This window comes from Ambystoma mexicanum, chromosome 5q (genome assembly GCF_040938575.1).
Source record: "Ambystoma mexicanum isolate Mex_15411 chromosome 5q, UKY_AmexF1_1, whole genome shotgun sequence".
Taxonomy (NCBI): Eukaryota; Metazoa; Chordata; class Amphibia; order Caudata; family Ambystomatidae; genus Ambystoma; species Ambystoma mexicanum.
This window is the reverse complement of record NC_090933.1, coordinates 797,978,310-797,998,373: the sequence shown is the minus strand read 5'-3', so window position 1 is coordinate 797,998,373 and position 20,064 is coordinate 797,978,310.

The following is a 20,064-nucleotide window of genomic DNA, read 5'->3' as shown; positions in this document are numbered from 1 at the left end:
CATTGTTCTGAGTTATTTTTTTACCTGTTTCATGGTGTATGCTTTGCGTTTATTAATTCGTAATGTATATACTTTTCTTTTAAGAAGGTTGTCTTTTCCTTTAGAAATACGAATGTACAAGTACAGCAACGGAGGAAAATACAGGATTTATATTCCTGCTAATCTTTGAGCGTCAATGCTTGCTAGGTAAAAGTGTCAAATTATGTGTAACCTAGGGAAACAAAGTGAAAAAGCAAATACAGGAAATATGGCACAATGGTGCATTTTACGAGTACTCCTTTCATATCAACCATCCACCAACAACAATATTTCCTAATACCAAATGTTAAAAGGTCTAAGGCAGAAGGAAATGAAGGGTAGCTCATTTTTCTCAGCATTATTGTCTAAATTTGGTAGGTATTTTCTTTCCCTTTTGTCCACTACGTCAGACTTTAATAACGTTTTTTTTTCAACTCTTTAGCCATTCATCATGTGTTCCATTTGGTTTTTTTTCCGTAGATTTTGTTCTTAAAGATGTTATAAAGAAAGGGATATTTCAGAAGGTGTTTTCGCAGGATAATAAGTGGATGTGTCTCAACTAATATGAGGAGTTCTGCAGCAACATTATCCATGTAAACCAGAACACTGTCAAGATTTTCATTTACATTACCCACACCATTAACAACCCATGCTGCCTTTTGTATAATTTGATATTATTGCATTACTTTTTTCAGACAATTGATGTTCTGCATTTGCCGTAGGTAATCTGTCCTCTTCTCCCCTGCCTGCCATCATATACTGCTGTCTCTTTCAGGATTGTTATATCTGTCTTGACTCTGTGCAAGGGGGATCATCCAATGCAGATGCACATAATGGTCATCACCCCTATTCTGCCACCATCCCAACCCCCCGTGCTACTGTGTAGCATTTGGTCTAGATTTTACAAGAGAGCATAATGGTGTAGTAAGGCCATCGGGGGTAGTAACTCTCACAGCATTGCAGGGGTGTTTGGCAGTGCTGTACAGCTTTCTGTCTAGCGGTGGGAGGCTGATTTCTCCCCTGTATTGGCAGTCACAGTGGAGTGGTAGTGGTGGTTGTGCTTGCTTTGTGAATTACAGGCAGGGGAATTATTATCAATCCCTCCAACTACAGGCAAGAGGAACTGGGCCAAGGAAATCTCCTGCACCAAAAAATGGATGATCCAGCCATAGGACAAAGTTTACTGCGTTTATTGAAAATTCAATAACAGGGTTTGAAGTATGAACAATGCAGCATTCTCCACACTTGCGCATCAGTCTTGACACTGTGTCCAGTTTTGTTTATTTTTTGATGTCACAAATGAAATTACATTCAGAAAACCTAACGAGGGTCGGGATTAGTTAGTAAGGTAAACTATATACATATTCTATAAGTGGCTAGTGTGGCAGTTGGGTAAAATATATCTGGTGGTTCCTCCTGCAACTACCTCTAAATGGTGCAAGTACAAATGTTACAGGTTAGTGTGAGGTGATTGGATGGTGCAGCAAAGTGTGAGCTTAATGTGAAAGGTGGATAGGGATGAGTCGTAGAGGATCTTCTCAGCCTTGGAGCTTTGTGTGAGTCACAGGCATGTTCTTCATGTCTGCCAGCAATAAATCTAAGTGGCTGCATAACTTCTTGCAGGGTTGCCTATGTGCTTCATGTCTAACGCATCTATGTCATGGTGTCAGTTGTGACGTCATCAGCTACTTCGAGGTTACAGTCAGTTAACTTGTTTCATTGATTGCATCTGTATCTCTTATACACCGTCATCAAGATAGGGTCTGAACAGTTGTCTGAGTGAGTAGCATTTCTCACACCTTCAATAAATCAAAGATGGGGAGGAGGGCCCACGAACGATGTACACCTTTTGTTTCTCTGCCGTCGAGATGAGAGTGGGTTAGGTGCAACAAGGGCCAAATTCAGGTCTCCCTCTTCAATACCCATCTAGTCGAAAAAATCAACCACACTCCCTTGACCGTTCTCCCTGTTCATATGTGGATTTGGGAGCCATAACTTTGCCACTCCTCCCAAGTGTCTGTGATATTTCACTTGTTCGTCTAAGCTCCCGGTCATTTAGCGTCAGTCTCCATTGGGCTTGCACCACACCCATCTTCCCCAATAGATGCACGGATCTGGGGGAAATTAGAACTTTGTGTCTGGAAGAAACAGAGGACACAGCTTCAGATGTGATTGCAATACATCGAAAGTCTGTGTCTCTCCATCTGTTTTTGCCTCTACGTCCAGTAATATTTTCATTCTTATTGTCTTTTTGGTGTTTTTTTTTAACTGTGCTATAGCTACTCTAATAATACAGAAGGAGAATAATACTAGCACTAAGGAAGCTATGAGTACCTTCAGTCCACTAGCCATCCATGATTGTATCCAAGAATATATGTACATCAGCCAATCCTCATCTTCTCCTATTAGGTTTGTCACTGCCTCCATTTTGGCATGCAGGTCTGACAATTGCAGTTGCCTCAGTGAGTGTCCTGTTCTCTCCATCGTGGGAGGGCTAGAATGTGCAGCAAGATGCCACAATCTTGGTGCACACGCCTCCTTCCATGGCTGTGAGGTGATCCAGAAAGAATCTGTTATGTAGGGTCATCAGTCTGACAGCCATCCATTGTTCTTTGATAGCATTGAACCCCTTGAAGGTTGGGTTTATTGTCTGCAATAATTCCCATGTGGTGATCTGGAACCATTGGCGTTCATGTTGGCCTGAACTCCTGGAACTACTGACTCAAAAAAACTGTTCAGTTCTGCTGAACACTCTGTGCTCTGGTGGTATGGTGTCCAATGTGTCTGCCATCTTAGTTGATACATAGTTTCCTCTCTTTACTCTTGTCAGCACCGCCAATCTTTTCTTCCTTCGTTGTGTGTTCATTTCGGGAACCCATCTACTTGTATGTCTTTTTGGTGCTTATGCTGGTGTGTTCAATTGCACTATAGAACATATTCTTCCCCAGTTTGGCGGTAATTGCATGTATGCTTTGGACCCGCAGGCCCAGTAGTGATCAATGAGCACTGTGATATCTACCTTCATGCCTGGTAACTTCAATATTTGTTGGCATCCTTTGTCCTCTCCAACTTTCACTGGACCATATTTCTGGAAACACAAGGAAGCATTGTCGAGTGTATGATTGACATAGGATGTGCTTCATTCTCCACCGAAGTGAGCAGTTTTTCACTTGCTGCCAATTCCTTGAGACAATCGTCATTTGCCTTCTGCACCACTTCTACTCGAACTGTCAAGAGTGCATATGCTTTGCACCCTACCATCCCTTACTTTCATCTTTCTCCAGTGAATATGTGTCCATATACCAGCAGCTGAGGTCTCTCCTAGCATCCTGGCATTCCATCTATCTCCTTTTGTCCTGACTTCAGATATTGTAACAACTTTTGTGTCTCTATTCTGGCTTCTCCTTTGTTCAGGTCATCTAGAATGTATTATATCGTCTTGTCTGTGCTCCAATAGTCATTTTCATTTCTTGAGTCTTGATGTAGCTATCTTCATACAGGAACATCTTCTGTGACATCCATCTCTTGTTGTGCAGAGGGATAGTTGCATGAGCTTTGTGCTCTGGTCATTGGGATTTCTGTAGCTATGATTGTCCTGGAAGCACTCATGGCATGGGGGATGAGAGAGTACAGATATCAGCTCTCCTTTATTGTCTCTCTACTCACGTGCTGATACCACTGGTAGGTGGACACGTGGGTGTAATCAACTAGATATGCATTTACATGTTCAAAATCTATGTCTGCACTTCACTCAAGTCTTTTTACCCCTCGGGCAGAGCTAGTTACATGCCCAGATATGGCTTCAGTAATAGCAGGAATAGGAGTTGTGTTGACATGTACTTCAGCATGTGCATGAGACAATGTAACCTTCTTTAATTCCAAGAGGGTAAAGAGGTAAGGACAGAAGAATGTAAAAAATATTAACACAATTGTTCTCACTGCCACTTTCATATCTTGTAAGTCTGTACCATCTCTGTTTTGTCCATAGAGTCCGCAAAACCGCTTACAAAAACCTTTGATGTTCATCGCTATTACTTGTTAGGACAATCAGGCACTACTGCCATAATACTGTGCCAATGCAGCAAAAAACAGTTGTTCCCAAACAAATAGTATTTTTACACTATTAAGTAGTGCAATAACAGGTGTGTTGACCTGTGTCAATATTGGGTAAGTATGGGCTTTGTAGAGAAGGAAAGCATAAAAGAACACCTTAGGTCCCATCATTTGTCCGGAGGTTACTACAAGTTTGTAAAAGTGCTTTTCAACATTTGTCCAGGTACACAATTATTCGTCAAAATCAGTCCAAACATTCATGATGACTACCTAGTGTAAAGAAAAGACAGTGGGCCTCATTACGAGAATGGATGTAGCCATGGAGCTGTTGGCTCCATGGCTGCCTCCGTTCCCGGCCTCCATTACCCGATTCCTGCAATGGGCATTTACCGGGTTACTCTGACATAGGAGGACCCGGTAATTCCTCCTTGCAGGAACCCATGCCCATTCCAATTTGAGCCCCTATAGGGCTCAATGGGAATGGGGAAGGAGGTAATAACGGGCAGATTACATCTGGCCCGTTTTTGCCTCCGTCTTCCCCTCATGGGACCCGGAAAGCACGCCTGGTTTCACCAGGCATACGATCCGGGTCCCGCGATGGGAAGCTCGTAATCGGTGCTCCCGGAATGAAGGGGGCCGGTCCCGTACCGGCCCCCTTCATTACGGGAGTGCCAGCCTTATAATGAGGCCCAGTGTGCCTAATCTGGCTTCTCAATTTGCTCTTGTCTAGCTCTAATCCTTGGTCATGTTTGATTGTTTTGCTGTGTTTCTTCTTCTTTTTGTGTCAAATCATCTATGCATTGTGCCGAGGGGGCCTCATCTATGCAGGGCTCGACATCTCCAAGGTAGTTGCTGGCCTTTTTCCCTACTAACATCACAGCTTTGTCTCTTCCATGCACAACGGTAAAAGGGCCATCGAACCAGAGCTTATAACAGGACCTAATGAAATCTCTTAGGAGCAATCAGTCTCCCTGATATAGAGATGGTTTCCTAAGCAGCTCAGATTGTTCTACTGGTGCATTATCTTCCTCATCCTTCTATGACCTCCGCCGCCAGGACTTGAGCTGTTGGGAGGTAAAAGAAGCACTATTTGCAAAACGGGTAATGAACTATATCCCTCCTGCAATATCATGCGATGCGCACGTATGCGTTAATTCGGTGGGGTGTCAAACTCATATATTTATGAAAAAAATGCTGCTAGTTTTGCTTCTGTGTCTGGTGCTTCATTGCTGTGGGAGATCCTCCCTCTTGTGTGTGCTTGGCACTTCATGACCATTATGGCTGATGGGGGTTGCAGCACGTCTTTGAGCCTAGCCAATAGGGGTGCGTGCTGCTCTGATGTGCCTTCAGCACATCAGGAGCCCCTTCTTTTTCAATGTGACAGCCCTGCGTGTACTGTTGATGTCACATAGGCAGAATCAGAATACAGTGATCTCCTCATCCTTATGTGCTTCTAATGCCATTAGCTAGTAATTCTGCAACTTGTGCTGAAAAATGTGAGGGCAGCCTCACACTCAGCGCTACTTCAACTGTCCCGTTTGGTTTCAGCTTTACTACTGCTCTCCAGTATGCTTCTCTCCTGCCATCTGGTCACTTGTCAAGGACCCTTTAATAAAGAGTACCTGCCCTCCCCCAAGGGAATTCTCCATTGGTCTGGGGATGTTGTCTAGTTTTCTGTGTATGTGGTGAAGTCGTATTCATAGTCTCCTTCTTCTACCGGTTCTGCTATGAATCTCGCCGGGTTTACAACTCTGTATCTTACTACTTTTATTGCTGGATTTGAGATAATTACCCCATATCCAGATGCTCGCTGCATGGCTAATGTGCTCTTGGGCTTTTCAAGGATACTGTAAAGGGCATGCTCAATGCACAGCATGTTACTACAGCCCATGTGACATTTGCTGACTTTTCTACTGCAAAGGTAGCAGCAGCCAATGCTTGTTCACAAGGATAGTGACCTCTCATTACTGGATCTAAATGCCAACTGTAGTAAACTATAGCTGTATGCCCCTGGGTCAATTTCTGTGTGAGCACTTTCATCATTACAACTCTGTTGGAGTGCTGGAACAAGTAAAATTGGCCACTCTAGTTGGGAATCCCTAACACTGGAGCTATGCATATTGCCCCTTTCAGTGCTTCACATGCTACAGTCATCTCCTTTGTCCATTTCAGTTTACCATCCCACCTCTGGGCCTCCGAGAGCCCTCTTAAAAGAGGTATAGTGTATGTGCTGTAGTTGAACACCCAGGACCTACAATAATTGCAGAGACCCAAACATTGCTGCATTTTCCCACACAGTCTGTGGTGGTGGCTTCTCTGTGTCCATGGCAAGGCTGGGCACAGTGGCTGCACTGGAATCCAAGCCTGAGTGTTTCAGCAAGATCCTCTTGTCAGATCATCTTGTCAGTTAATCTCTGTATTCTCAAGACCGTTCTGCTCCTTATATTTACTCCAATGCACTTATGACTTGATTTACATGGCTGCCCATGGTAGCTGTGTTTGAGCATCAGCAAGTAGTTCATATGTATTCTGGTGCATCTTGTGGTTTCCATGGGCAAAGGTGTACGTGTCAGTCCTCTAACTATGTGAGTCGTAGGCATATTCTTTCTTATCGCTCTGGGAACCCAGATGTCCTCATGACAATACAACCATGTGCCACTCTTTTTTATTGTCTTAGTTAGCTGGCACCACGTCTGGCACCCAAGCTCAGTTCCCATAAGATTTGTCCTTGGAGCTATGGTATAAATCTACTCTACATTCTATTCCCATCTCCTGCAGCTGGTCGACCTACTTAAATCAGCCACTTATCTTACATGCAAACTCACTCTGTTATTTTCAGCCTTGGCTATCCAAACACTTGTGGAGGAAGGGTAATACCTTCTTATGAGTTGACCAAACATCAGGCTTCTTAAATCATTATCTAATACTCTCTCTCTTCCAGAAACCCTTCCAGCAGAATGTATTCCTTTTTTTAATCTGTGTGATGTAGACAGGGTAGAGCCTGAGCGGGCAAGTATCACCTACAATCTGTAAAATCCCACTCTGCAGCGTAGTGTGAGCATTTACATATGTAAATGTCAGTGTGCAGGGCCCAACTTCATTAGTTTCAGGCCCCAGTAGTTAGACAATCCTGGCTATGACTCTGTGTATAACTGGACTACAAGTCAGTCGGCATGGCATGCTTTGTTGTTAAACATGTAGGACCAGGTTTATTATAAACCATTTAGGCAACACCAACAAACCCTTACTCTATGCTTATGAACTTCTAATGTCTTAGTTTAACCAAAAATAAAAGATCAAGAACAGGTCAGTTGTTTTTTCCCTTTCAGATGCCGCAGCTAAACTATGACGCTCTTTACCAGTTCAGATTAGAGTGACCACTGCTCATCTAGCTTTTTGAAAGAAATTGAAATCCCAACATGGTGAGCGTCTTTCTATTGAGGCACACAGCCCTAATATTATTAGAAGCCAGAATCCCCTTACTATATGTGTGTCTTAATGGGCATTTCAACCTCTCATTTATCAGCTACTAAAAATTACCTAAATGTAAAATGACACGGTGTATTCTATGTTCTTTCTCATACTATTAGAATGCTGCATAGCACTCTACCACTGGATGCATGGCACCAACACAATTTAGCCATAGTTGCTTCATTTGAACATTGTTGCTGCTCTCCCTTTCATTTTGAAGCCTTTCTAGTGTGTGTTGATGCTAACTATATAAATGGCACATGCTGCATTCAGAACTACCAAGCCAAATGGTGAAAATACTAATACTACATAGGCAAACCTCTGTGCATATAGAGTTTGCACAGTTTGAACCTCTTGCCTCTGTATGGTCGCTGTACCTGCATCCCAACATTCCCCACTTTAGTTAATCCACTATTAACTTTGGCACCGACATCTTAGAGACAAACCTCAAACTATCACCACCTTGAAAATACTCTTCCAGTGTACACAATATGAAATAACATCCCCCATCTCCAGCTCCATCAATCCAATGCTGCATGTAATTTTCAGAGTAGGGTGGAGGATATTTAGGTTAACCCTGAATACCTATTGTGTTTGGTATCTTAACACTTTTACTCTCTAAGTCATTATTATCGTTCTGTGTGTGAGCATGTTTCACAATGGGAGTTGCCATACCTGTTCTGATTGTCAGACACCTCATCGTGCCTCTGGACATTGTCTTTGTGTAGCAGCGTAGGACCAGCTAGCAGGAACAGTACACAACAAGTATCAAACAAAAATGGGTACTAGTTTTTAATGGCTGTGCACAGACAGGAGGAAATCCTGTTGAACCAATTAGAATTTTTAGCACCATCTTCATTCTTCATTCAGCGTCATTCTCCATCTCCATTATTAGTTCGTGAAGTGCCCCAATTGCATGACTGAGGCAGCCGTTATGGCCATAAATAAATTGAGAATATGGCGATTTTTCAGAGTTATTAGCCGTATGGCTAGTCCTCCTTGACAGCCTTCTGGCCATGCTCTCTTTGATGGGCCACTTTTATTTATTGCAACCCAGGTTACCTGGAGCCATTTGACATTAGCTGCAGATTGTATCCTGGGGTAAAGCAAAATGGAGAAGCAAGTCTTGGTTTTAGTAAAAAGCTTTTGCCGCTCTGGGATTTCTTCAATTCTTTCAGCAGAGTGTTTCGACTAATAGTTAGATTTCTTTACAGTCTGAGTCTGACTGATTGACATGACTGTCGACAGAGTCCAGGGGGTACAGGGCAGGGCACACTTGCTATAGTCAGATTCTGCTTCGGACACTACCAAGACTGGGGCATGTAACGTGGTTAGAGAGCATCATCCCTTTCATGACGGTGGCAGCTGGAGATAAGTGAAACTCCTGAACTGCCAGTACAGGTTCATGAGAGCTGCAGTGTCCCCACTTGAGAGGTTCAATATCAAAAGAGACATTACAGTGTCCATTAGTGCCCACAGTAACTGTTCGGGTTCCCGGAGATTGCTCACGTTGCTTCAGCCAAGTAACATTTTTTACATACACTGCCCATATATCGTAGCATGACTCATTAATGAGTGCCATTTCTGTCTTGGAAGCCCATCATTCCTCCTGCACTGCATCCCTTCCATCTGCAGTTGAGGTCTCAAAGTACAACACAATTTCTTCTGTTTCTTTTTCCAGAACATTCACCATCATCAGGATCAGGTTCTATCAAGTTCTATCACGACAGCTTCAACTTTGTGTTCCAGAAATGACCCTTGCAATCTGCATAGAGCCGGGTGTACTAGGCATTGACCAATTTGAGGTGGCACTTCTTTAGGAATGAGCAGTCTGGGGGTACCGGTTACATGGGGGATTAAGGAGCATATATAACATGACTCCTTAGATTACTGTCCCTTCCAACCACCATCATGTGGTTATATGACAAATGATCTGTCTCAGGGTAATGCACTGGATGCTGTACAAAACAACCTCTTCATCTATTTAATCCAAAACATCAGTATGAATGCCTATATCATCAACCTCCCTTCTGTTTCTCAGTACTGACAACCCCCTCTTTGCTAGTACCGGTGCAGCTCTAGTGTCAATATAACATCCCATTCCATCCCCCAACCCCAAAAATTCAAACATGAGAAAAAGGGAAAGGGGAAAGAGAGACAAACAGAAACCAAAACATAATATTCTAGTGTTGTCCATTGTTCCTGAAAACTTTGAAGGCTGTTAAAAACAGTTAGTCTGTGCTTATTCTACACTGCAATGAAAAAAAGAGTATCAGGTAATATAATCCCAGTAATTATTGTCGACATACATATAGTCGCTGGAAAATGGCATAGTGTCATGATGCCTACCCCCGGAGCACCAGGCCAGGCCCAGCACCCCCGGGAGCAGGCATCATGCCCCCAGGTAAAAGCCCAGCGGCCCCTTAATGGGGGCTCTTTGGACTCTGTCCTGGCGCCGTTGGCGCCAGGCTCATGTTGGACATCAGTCCTGGCGCGATAGGCACCATGCTCATAAAGGAAGGTGTTTTGTGCACTTACCTGATTCAGACCATGCTGCAAAATTCAGGCCTCTCCGGGACCTGAAAGGGGCTATTTTTTCATTGGGACTATTTTGACACTCGGGCGTGGCCAGGGAAGGATACTTACCTGGAACTACTTTGGGGGCTATTTAAGCCACGCCCAGACAGTAGCTCACGCTTCGCGTTGTTCTGCATCCAAGCAGCTGAACGCTCACCGTGTCTGCTCTTGCATCTGGTCTCCAGCCACGCCGCCTCGATCCTGGAACACCTGTAAGGAAAGAAGAGAAGAGAAAGGTGAAAACCAAGAATTTTATCAAACTTCTTACCTGCATCCGGAACCTATACGGCAGCGTTCCTGAGAAAAGACTTTCATTTAAAAGCACTGCGTTGCTCGCTGCAGCGCCGCGCTTCACTCACCTGTCCTCGGGAGTTCTTCTGGCTCCACCGCGACTGTCTGCACCGGTCGCCACATCTCTGCGCCTAGGGGAGAGAAGAAGAGACAAAAGGTGAGCAGAAGGAACATATGAGGAAAGCCTAATTTTCCACCATAACACTTACCGGTCTTCTGTTGGTGGACCATTCCTCATTTCGGGTCGGCGCCGCTTCGTTGGCAGGTACCGCACCCCGGCCCCTATGGGGAAAGGACAAAAGACATTACTGGAGGAATATAAAGACATTAAGAGGGATCGCCCCCATCGCTAACTCACCTGAGTTTACCATCGGCAATTCAATCCCTCAACGCATAGCCTTCATTCTGCACCTGAAATAAAGGACAGATCACAGGTTAGGAAGGCAACAGAAAAGGAGGCTCTACACTTGAACTTTTGTAATCTTCATACTTACGGCGTTCCGCTCGGAAAAGTCATGTGGATTTTGCCAGCGCCGTTCTGAAAAACAGTGAAGTAACTGGACAAACACGCGCCCCTGCACCAGAAGCAGGATGGAGAGTTCATCCTTTCAAACCATAAGAAGGATATTCCTACGGGCCAGACAAGCAAGATTTGAGGGCCCTGTTCAGTCGGTGTTCTGAGTTCTGCGCATCACGCTCGAAGAGGCCACAGCAACCCAGACTAGACCAGCGCCTCCGTGGGAGTCAGGTGAGCGTTACAGAACGCGAAGCCTTCCTACAAATTCCCACCCAGGCGCTATGGAAACTTCTGAGACTGATCAGTTGGCCCAACTACTGGGGGAATTTCGGACAGAAGTACACGCCGCTCGTCAAGAGACTAATGCTCTCAGGAGGGAAGTGATTTTATCAAAGGAAAGAACTGATGACCTGGCTAGACAGTTTTTGCAAGGTCAAGCTGGACACACTCCTCTACCCGGTTCCGGGGGGAACCCCGCTCCTGTGGTTCCCAGTAACCCTGTGCAGATTAATCTACCTGGAAACATGCCGCTGGCCCCACCCGAACGCTTTGCTGGGGACCCCAAACGATTCGCCGTATTCATGAATCAGTGTCGTTTGCACTTCCTATGCAGACCTGGGGCCTTCCCTAATGACCAGACCAAGGTAGCCTTTGTATTGTCATATCTCAGCGGCTGTGCTGCCGATTGGTCAGTTCCACTGGTTACTCAAGATGACCCGATTCTCTGTGATTTTCAAGGATTTCAAGCAAGCATGGAATGGTTATTTGCTCGACACTCTCAGGGGCAGGCTCTGGATGACAAACTCCTATCCCTGCGACAAGGCAATCAGGACCTCCTATCCTACATTGCAACCTTTAATAGACTAATTGTGGAAACTGGGTGGCCAGAGGATAAAAGAATCACGTTATTTTATCGAGGTCTACGCAGAGAACTTAAAGATGTCCTGGCCCAAGTTGTAAATCCGCCCCAAGAATGCACAGAATATATAGACTTAGTGGTCCAATTGGATCACAGACTTCAAAACAGAAAAGCAGATCGGTCCAAGTTTGAGACCCGGGTGTTGGTCAAGACCCATGCTAACCCCAAGGGTGCTGATGTCTCTGAGCCTATGCAAATCGGAGGGGTTAAAGGACCTTTAACTCAAAAGGAACGTGAAAGAAGATGGCAGATGCAATTATGTCTTTATTGTGGGTCCTCTGGATACTTTCTACGAGATTGCCCGGCAAAACCGCCCAAGAAGATGGTAGGAGCCGCTGATAAAAACCATGAAGACTCTGTTTCGGGAAACGACCACGCCCGACAAGCGTAGGGGTCCGCTTGCCGAGCTTGAAAACTAACTCTCAGACCTTGCATTTCATTGTGCCAATGGTCCTCGTAGATCCGGAACAGCCTAAGCGGTTGCATGCAATAAAGGCATACATCGACAGTGGGGCTATAGGAAATTATTGGATCGTGAATTGGTCTCTAGGATTAACCTCCCTCTGCGTCCTAAAACCAGCAAAGATGTCATCACCACAGTCGATGGAACCGAAATTGCCTCTGGACCGGTAACACATTCCACTGCTGAGGTGACACTTATTGGTCCGGACAGCCATCGGGAGGCAGTTGTGTTTTGATGTAATCAAGGCTCCACAGTTTCAGGTTATTCTCGGAATCCCTTGGTTAGAGACACATAATCCTCAAATTGATTGGCGAACGAAGAGAATAACCTTCCCGGATTGTGCACAAACCTGCTACCCAGAAAATCTGAAGATTAGTCTAGCGTCTGTAACCTCTGTCTCCATGCAACTACCTCCGGAATACCAAGACTTTCAGGACGTCTTCCAAAAGGAACAGGCCAACACGTTACCTCCCACAGATCGTACTGTTGCCAAATCGATCCCCTTGTAGCAGGATTTATGCCCTTACTGAACCTGAAAATCTTCATTTGAGACAATATTTAGATCAATACCTAGCCAATGGTTTCATTCGCCCGTCAAAGTCTCTGGCATCCTCGGCTTTGTTCTTCGTGCCCAAAAAAGAAGGCAACCTTAGAACTTGTATCGACTACCGCACATTGAACCAGATAACTGTTAAAACCCGTTATCCTCTGCCTCTGATCCCTGAACTCCTTGACCAGGTGAAGGACCCTTGCATATACACCAAGTTAGATCTCCGGGGTGCTTATCATCTGGTGCGAGTAAAAGAAGGCGACAAATGGAAAACGGACTTCCGTACAAAATATGGATTATTCGAATACCAGGTGATGCCTTTCGGGTTGTGCAACGCACCTGCTGCCATCCAATTCTTCATGAACGATGTCCTTCGGGAGCTCATCAATGTTTGTGTTGTCGTATATATCGATGAAATTCTTGTTTACTCCTCTTCGGAATCTGATCACAGAAAGCATGTAACGGCCGTCCTTGAGAAATTGCACCAGCACAAACTGTTTGCAAAGCTGGAAAAGTGCGTTTTCCATACCACCGAGGTTGAGTTTCTTGGATTCATCCTGACACTTAAAGGGGTCCGAATGGACTCACGAAAAGTGGATGCCATCCTCAAATGGCCATCACCTAGTTCGGTGAAAGGTGTCCAAAGCATGCTTGGTTTTGCTGATTTTTATCGCAGATTTATCCCGGAATTTTCACGTGTGGTACAACCCATCACTGCACTCTTGCGAAAAAATAAACGCTTCGAATGGACCGAGGAAGCCGAACAGGCCTTTCAGGAATTGAAAGCTAAATTCACGTCCACACCTATTTTGAAGCACCCGCGTCCCGATCTCCCATATATAGTCGAAACCGACGCGTCCAGCTTAGCCATGGGAGCTGTCCTATCTCAGGGAGACCCTGAAACCAACCAACTGCACCCTGTAGCATTTTGGTCCAGAAAGTTCTCGCCGCCTGAGGTAAATTATGCAATCACCGACAAGGAATTATTAGCCATTAAGTCCGCCTTTAAGGCTAGTCGGCATTATCTTCTTGGCGCCAGGCATACCATCACCGTGATCACTGATCACCGAAACTTACAATATTTAAAAACTGCCAAGGCCCAATCGTCAGCTCCGATGGGCTTTGTTCTTTGCTGAGTTCGATTTTGTAATTACTTACCGCCCCGGCTGTAAGAATGGCAAAGCGGACGCGCTATCTCGAATAGGAATGGGAGAAATAGACACAAACTCAGAACCTGTGCCGATAATTCCCGAACAAAGAATTTTGGGGATAACCTCTTTACAAACCCTTGAAGACATTCAAGCACGGGTAAAATAACTCCTGGACTCTACAGCCTTGCAGGATTGGATCCAAAGGGGGTCTTACTTTTCGGTCAACGATGGCCTACCTTACTTCCAAGGACGCTTATTTCTGCCAGAAAAGGAATTGCAAGAACTGATTATTTCCCGTCATCATGATACCCTGATGGAAGGACATCCTGGCATTGCCAAAACTGAGGAAAAAATTAAACGACAATTCTGGTGGCCTTCCTGGCGAAAGGATATTAAATTGTTCGTGATGTCCTGTGGAGTTTGCGCCCAAAACAAAGGCCAAAAGACAAAACCCGCCGGTCTTCTTCAGCCTTTACACATTCCACCAGCACCTTGGCACACCTTGTCACTAGATTTTATCACGGACCTGCCCCCTTGTAATGGATACAATACTATTCTGGTTGTGGTGGATTTATTTTTCAAGATGGCCCATTTTATTCCGTTGAAAGGATTACCTTCAGCTTCTGTCCTAGCCAAGGAATTCCTCGAAAATATCATCCGTTTGCATGGATTCCCGTCCATACTAGTCTCCGACCGGGGAAGCCAGTTTATTTCTCATTTTTGGAGAAAATGTTGTCAACTGGCATAAATCTACGTAAGACTCTCAACCAGCCACCACCCACAGACCGATGGTCAGACGGAGAGAACGAACCAGACCCTTGAACAATACCTACGATGTATGTTGCACCAATCGGAGGGTAATTGGAATGATATTTTATGGATGGGCGAATATGCATACAATAACTCGGTACACTCTGGACAGGACAAAGCCCCTTTTATACCCTATATGGACATCACCCTTGTACTTCAGACCTGGACTCACCTCTGAGCCTTGAAATGCCCGCAGTGGATCATTTGCATTCCATGATAACTCAAGCCTTCAAGGATGCAACTGCACACTTGCAACATGCGAAAGGGAAATACAAAAAGAATGCAGATCTGCATCGGAGTGAGGCGCCTCCATACCAAATAGGGGATCAAGTATGGTTGGCTACCAAACACTTATTGCTCAAGGGACCTCGAACTTTTAATCCAAGGTATTTGGGCCCTTACTCGATCAAAGCTATCATTAACCCAGTGGCAGTCAAGCTCGATCTACCAGCTAACATGTGGATTCACCCCGTTTTTCATGTGTCACCTTTGAAACCAGTGCAACCAGGAACCAGATTAATAAAGCCACCAGAACCAATCCAGATAGATGGGGAGCCTGAATTCGAGGTGAAGAACATTTTGGATTCTAAGATCTCAAAATCAAAACTTTTCTATCTAATTGATTGGAAAGATACGGGCCTCAGGAAGGGTTTGGGAACCCAGCGACCACGTACATGCACCTCGGCTGGTAAAAAGTTTCCATCGGAATTTCCCAAACAAACCGAAACCTCCAGAGGGAACGACCTTGGGAGGGGCCTTGGGGGGAGTGCTGTCATGATGCCTACTCCCAGAGCACCAGGCCAGGCCCAGCACCCCCGGGAGCAGGCATCATGCCCCCGGGTAAAAGCCCAGGGGCCCCTTATAGGGGCTCTTTGGACTCTGTCCTGGCGCCGTTGGCGCCAGGCTCATGTTGGACATCAGTCCTGGCGCCATAGGCGCCAGGCTCATAAAGGAAGGTGTTTTGTGCACTTACCTGATGCAGACCATGCTGCAAGATTCAGGCCTCCCCGAGACCTGAAAGGGACTATTTTTTCATTGGGACTATTTTGCCACTCGGGCGTGGCCTGGGTAGGATACTTACCTGGAACTACTTTGGGGGCTATTTAAGCCACGCCCAGACAGTAGCTCACGCTTCGCGTTGTTCTGCATCCAAGCAGCTGAACGCTCACCATGTCTGCTCTTGCATCTGGTCTCCAGCCACGCCCGCCTCGATCCTGGAACACCTGTAAGGAAAGAAGAGAAGAGAAAGGCGAAAACCAAGAATTTTATCAAACTTCTTACCTGCATCCGGAACCTTCACGCCAGCGTTCCTGAGAAAAGACTTTCATTTAAAAGCACTGCGTTGCTCGCTGCAGCGCCGCGCTTCACTCACCTGTCCTTGGGAGTTCTTCTAGCTCCACCGCGACTGTCTGCACCGGTCGCCACATCTCTGCGCCTAGGGGAGAGAAGAAGAGGCAAAAGGGGAGCGGAAGGAACATATGAGGAAAGCCTAATTTTCCACCATAGCACTTACCGGTCTTCTGTTGGTGGACCATTCCTCATTTCGGGTCGGCGCCGCTTCGTTGGCAGGTACCGCACCCCGGCCCCTATGGGGAAAGGACAAAAGACATTACTGGAGGAATATAAAGACATTAAGAGGGATCGCCCCCATCGCTAGCTCACCTGAGTTTACCATCAGCAATTCAATCCCTCAACGCATCGCCTTCATTCTGCACCTGAAATAAAAGACAGATCACAGGTTAGGAAGGCAACAGAAAAGGAGGATCTACACTTGAACTTTTGTAATCTTCATACTTACGGCGTTCCGCTCAGAAAAGTCAAGTGGATTTTGCCAGCGCCATTCTGAAAACCAGTGAAGTAACTGGACAAACACACACCCCTGCACCAGAAGCAGGATGGAGAGTTCATCCTTTCAAACCATAAGAAGGATATTCCTACGGGCCAGACAAGCAAGATTTGAGGATCCTGTTCAGTCGGTGTTCCGAATTCTGCGCATCACGCTCGAAGAGGCCACAGCAACCCAGACTAGACCAGCGCCTCCGTGGGAGTCAGGTGAGCGTTACACATAGGCATTATTTTTGGGGATCCTGCCTTTCACCATATTTCATCCGCCTACACAGTTTACATGTCTCCCACAGCTAATGTCATGCCTGTATTCTCCTTTTCTAGAGCATAGAGCATATATACATTTACCTGCTCCCGCTGTCAGTGAGAACAATATCTTCTTCAAATTGTCCTGATTGACATCGGGCCAAGGTTCATAGTGTGGTCTTCCTGTTCCCTTCTGTAACAATGGGAGTTGTATGCCTTTCTTCTTAGCTTGAGGTGCCCCTCCATCCTTCTTACTTTTCACTACAGCCATTTGGCCATGGCACATTCTAAGCCTTGAGCCCCATGTTGATATGACCACAGGCACTTCCTTTTCATTATTTTCTTAGTCCTCAATAGTTTTTTGGCTAGGGACCACAATACTCCATTTACCCCATCAATGAGGGGCGACAACCTCTTCAGGCATTTCGTCACCATGAGAAAGGGTATTTCATTGATGGACATGATCAACACTTCCTTTCTCTTCCGACGCTTCCCTATCCTTATGTCAACTTCAGTGACACCTTTGATAGGTATTTTGTTCACCATTGAAGTTGTGCACACGGCCTATGTTTTTTCCATCACCTTTATGTGATTTTGTGGTGCTCTCCCTTCATTGATACTTTTCACTAGTTCTTTTGACATTATCGTGGTTTGGGCAACCGTATCAATCATTGCAAATGCATTACATTTTTCTTTAACAGTAATAGGAGCATAGTACCTGTCTTCAACCTCCTCTATCACACACATAAAGTGCGAGTTTTTCTGATTTCAGGACTATCTTTCATTAGCTCTTTTCTACTCTTTGCTAGGTAAATGGGCATATGAGATGACATTGTTCCCTCCTTTAGGCTACTGTTTCCTCTGTATGGGTATCAACAGTATTCTGACTATCAAGTGAGGATATTCTAACTGTTGATCCTAACTCTTCACTTTGTGTTTTATTTTTACGTTGGATGCTCTTTTTAAATCTGTATCTGTTCTTTGGGCTCCTCTTGTTCATTTTCCCCTTTTTGTCTTCATTTTTACACAACTCAATAGTCTGGTTCAACTGTAGATTGAACCACACTACTTTTTTGTGTGTGTTGAAGTTCCCTGTCTCACTTATAATTTGTTTGTGTTCTTATGTGTATCAAGTCTAGTACCCTGTTATATGAGGTAATCATGGTAAAAACAATTGTTAGGCAATACTTTATAAGTTTGTCTCATCATTGTAAAGGGAATATACCAACCAATCACCACAAGAGATACTACCACCTTAAAATACCACTTTTTACCACCATAATAAAATACCACAAAGTTAGGTATAACCCCAAAATATATCCTGCAGTGTCTGAGTGAAGGTGTAGAATGTAAGTATGCAGCCTCATCTTGAATGGTGTCACACCTTTAAGGAGATTGGTAGATGAGTTGGAACATGCCATATACTTTAAGTGACAGAGTGAATTGGCAAAGGAGAGTTTCCTTTGACGCTCACGCTGATTTATTTTGTACTGTATAAGGGCAATTGATTTTGTGGATCACTACCATACTGTCTTAGCAGTATTGTAGTGCAGATGGCCTGGTGGTTGGACCTGCCAGTACTGTAAAGTCACAAATGGGCAGAGTCCTGTTCTTCATACACCCTTTTCTGAAGATGTCCGTGAAGAGGAGACCAATGGAGACGCTTAAACAAAGTCTGAGGCGAGAATGGTCAGCACTGGAAGGTGGGCAGTAGGTGGAAAGAACATGGTCAAATAGCGTATTCATCTTCTGAGACTGTTGACTGACAAAGTGACTTAGTTTATATGTTCGACACACAATGCTAAACAAATCATTTTATCAGCTCAACTTCACAATGAGTCAAGGCAATTAGAGAATGTGCATAGCAGCTGGGAGATAAGGGGTTCTAATGAATTCCAAATACGTACTTGGCTGTGTGACAAGATCAGGTGGGGAAAGGAACCACTGCTATCCTGGGGCAGGGGCCTACCAGGGTGAAAGCCAAAGCTAGACCTTCCCCAGAGGGGGAAGGTGGCAGTTGAGGGGGCAACAATTCCTGTCTCCTCCCCATGTGCCTGATTATATCTGAAAGGTACCAACTGCCACAAACAAATACATTCCATTATTTTACTTTCATTGCAAGCAAACTAAATCCCCAGAAATTAACATAGTCCGGCAAAGCCTCTAAGGCATGCAAACCTGCCAGCAGAATTCTCTGCATTGCCATAAGAGAGGGAACTGGTGAGTGGAGAAAAAAAGAGCCACACAGATGCAGAGAGCGGGAGTTGGAACTGATGGACCGGATAGAAACCACTGCAAAAGAAAGATCATCACTTCTGCAGAACACATTCCTGGTTATAGACAAAAAACTAGGATTTCTCCCACGATATCGTCTAGAGAAATTCCCAGACACAAAGATTAGAAACAACTTTCTTAGGTTTAGACTGAATATTCTGCCAACTGGGGAAATACTAGATATTCGAAAACAAGGGGAGAAAGCAGTGATATTTTGTGAGGAGTGCACAGTGCCAGCAAACCAGTCCCTCAGCTATTTACTAATGGAATGTGGAGGAACATGGGACAGCAGGGTTAAAAAGCTAGGAGGATTTGTGGAAAAGATTGAGTGGTTAACATCAGAGAATATGTGGCATAGAATGATATCGGGCCAGGAAGTCCAGCTGACAGCAGCGGTGGTATGCCTATTAAGGTCTCTACACCTCTTTGAGAAATGTAAATCACCATCAAAGTAGGTTATGAAGGACGAAACTGCAAGGCAATGCAAGAAGCCACCTCAGCTATAGAAAAGTGAAATTCTAGGTACAGTGCTAAGCTTTTAAAGAACCAAGGAGAAAGAAGGGAGGCCCTAGCTTGGGGGATAGGTTCAGATAGGGAAAGGAGGAAGTAACCATTCCTATTTAGGGAGTTGTCTGATCTCCAGCCCGTCCTGGACTTACCCAAGAATAGGGGGGTGGAGAGGTTTGACTATTTGGTGTTTTACTGAAAAAGGAAATGTGAAGACTGTAATTTTGTACTAAATTGTAAAGGTGTGTTTCTATTTGTAATAAGAGAATAAACCAAATACAACATTTTTTTTAAAAAAGATGCAGAGAGCGTGGCATCCAACCAAGAGTTAGCAGAGTGCCCGTGCTCTGGCAGCAGAGGGAAAGCCACCTC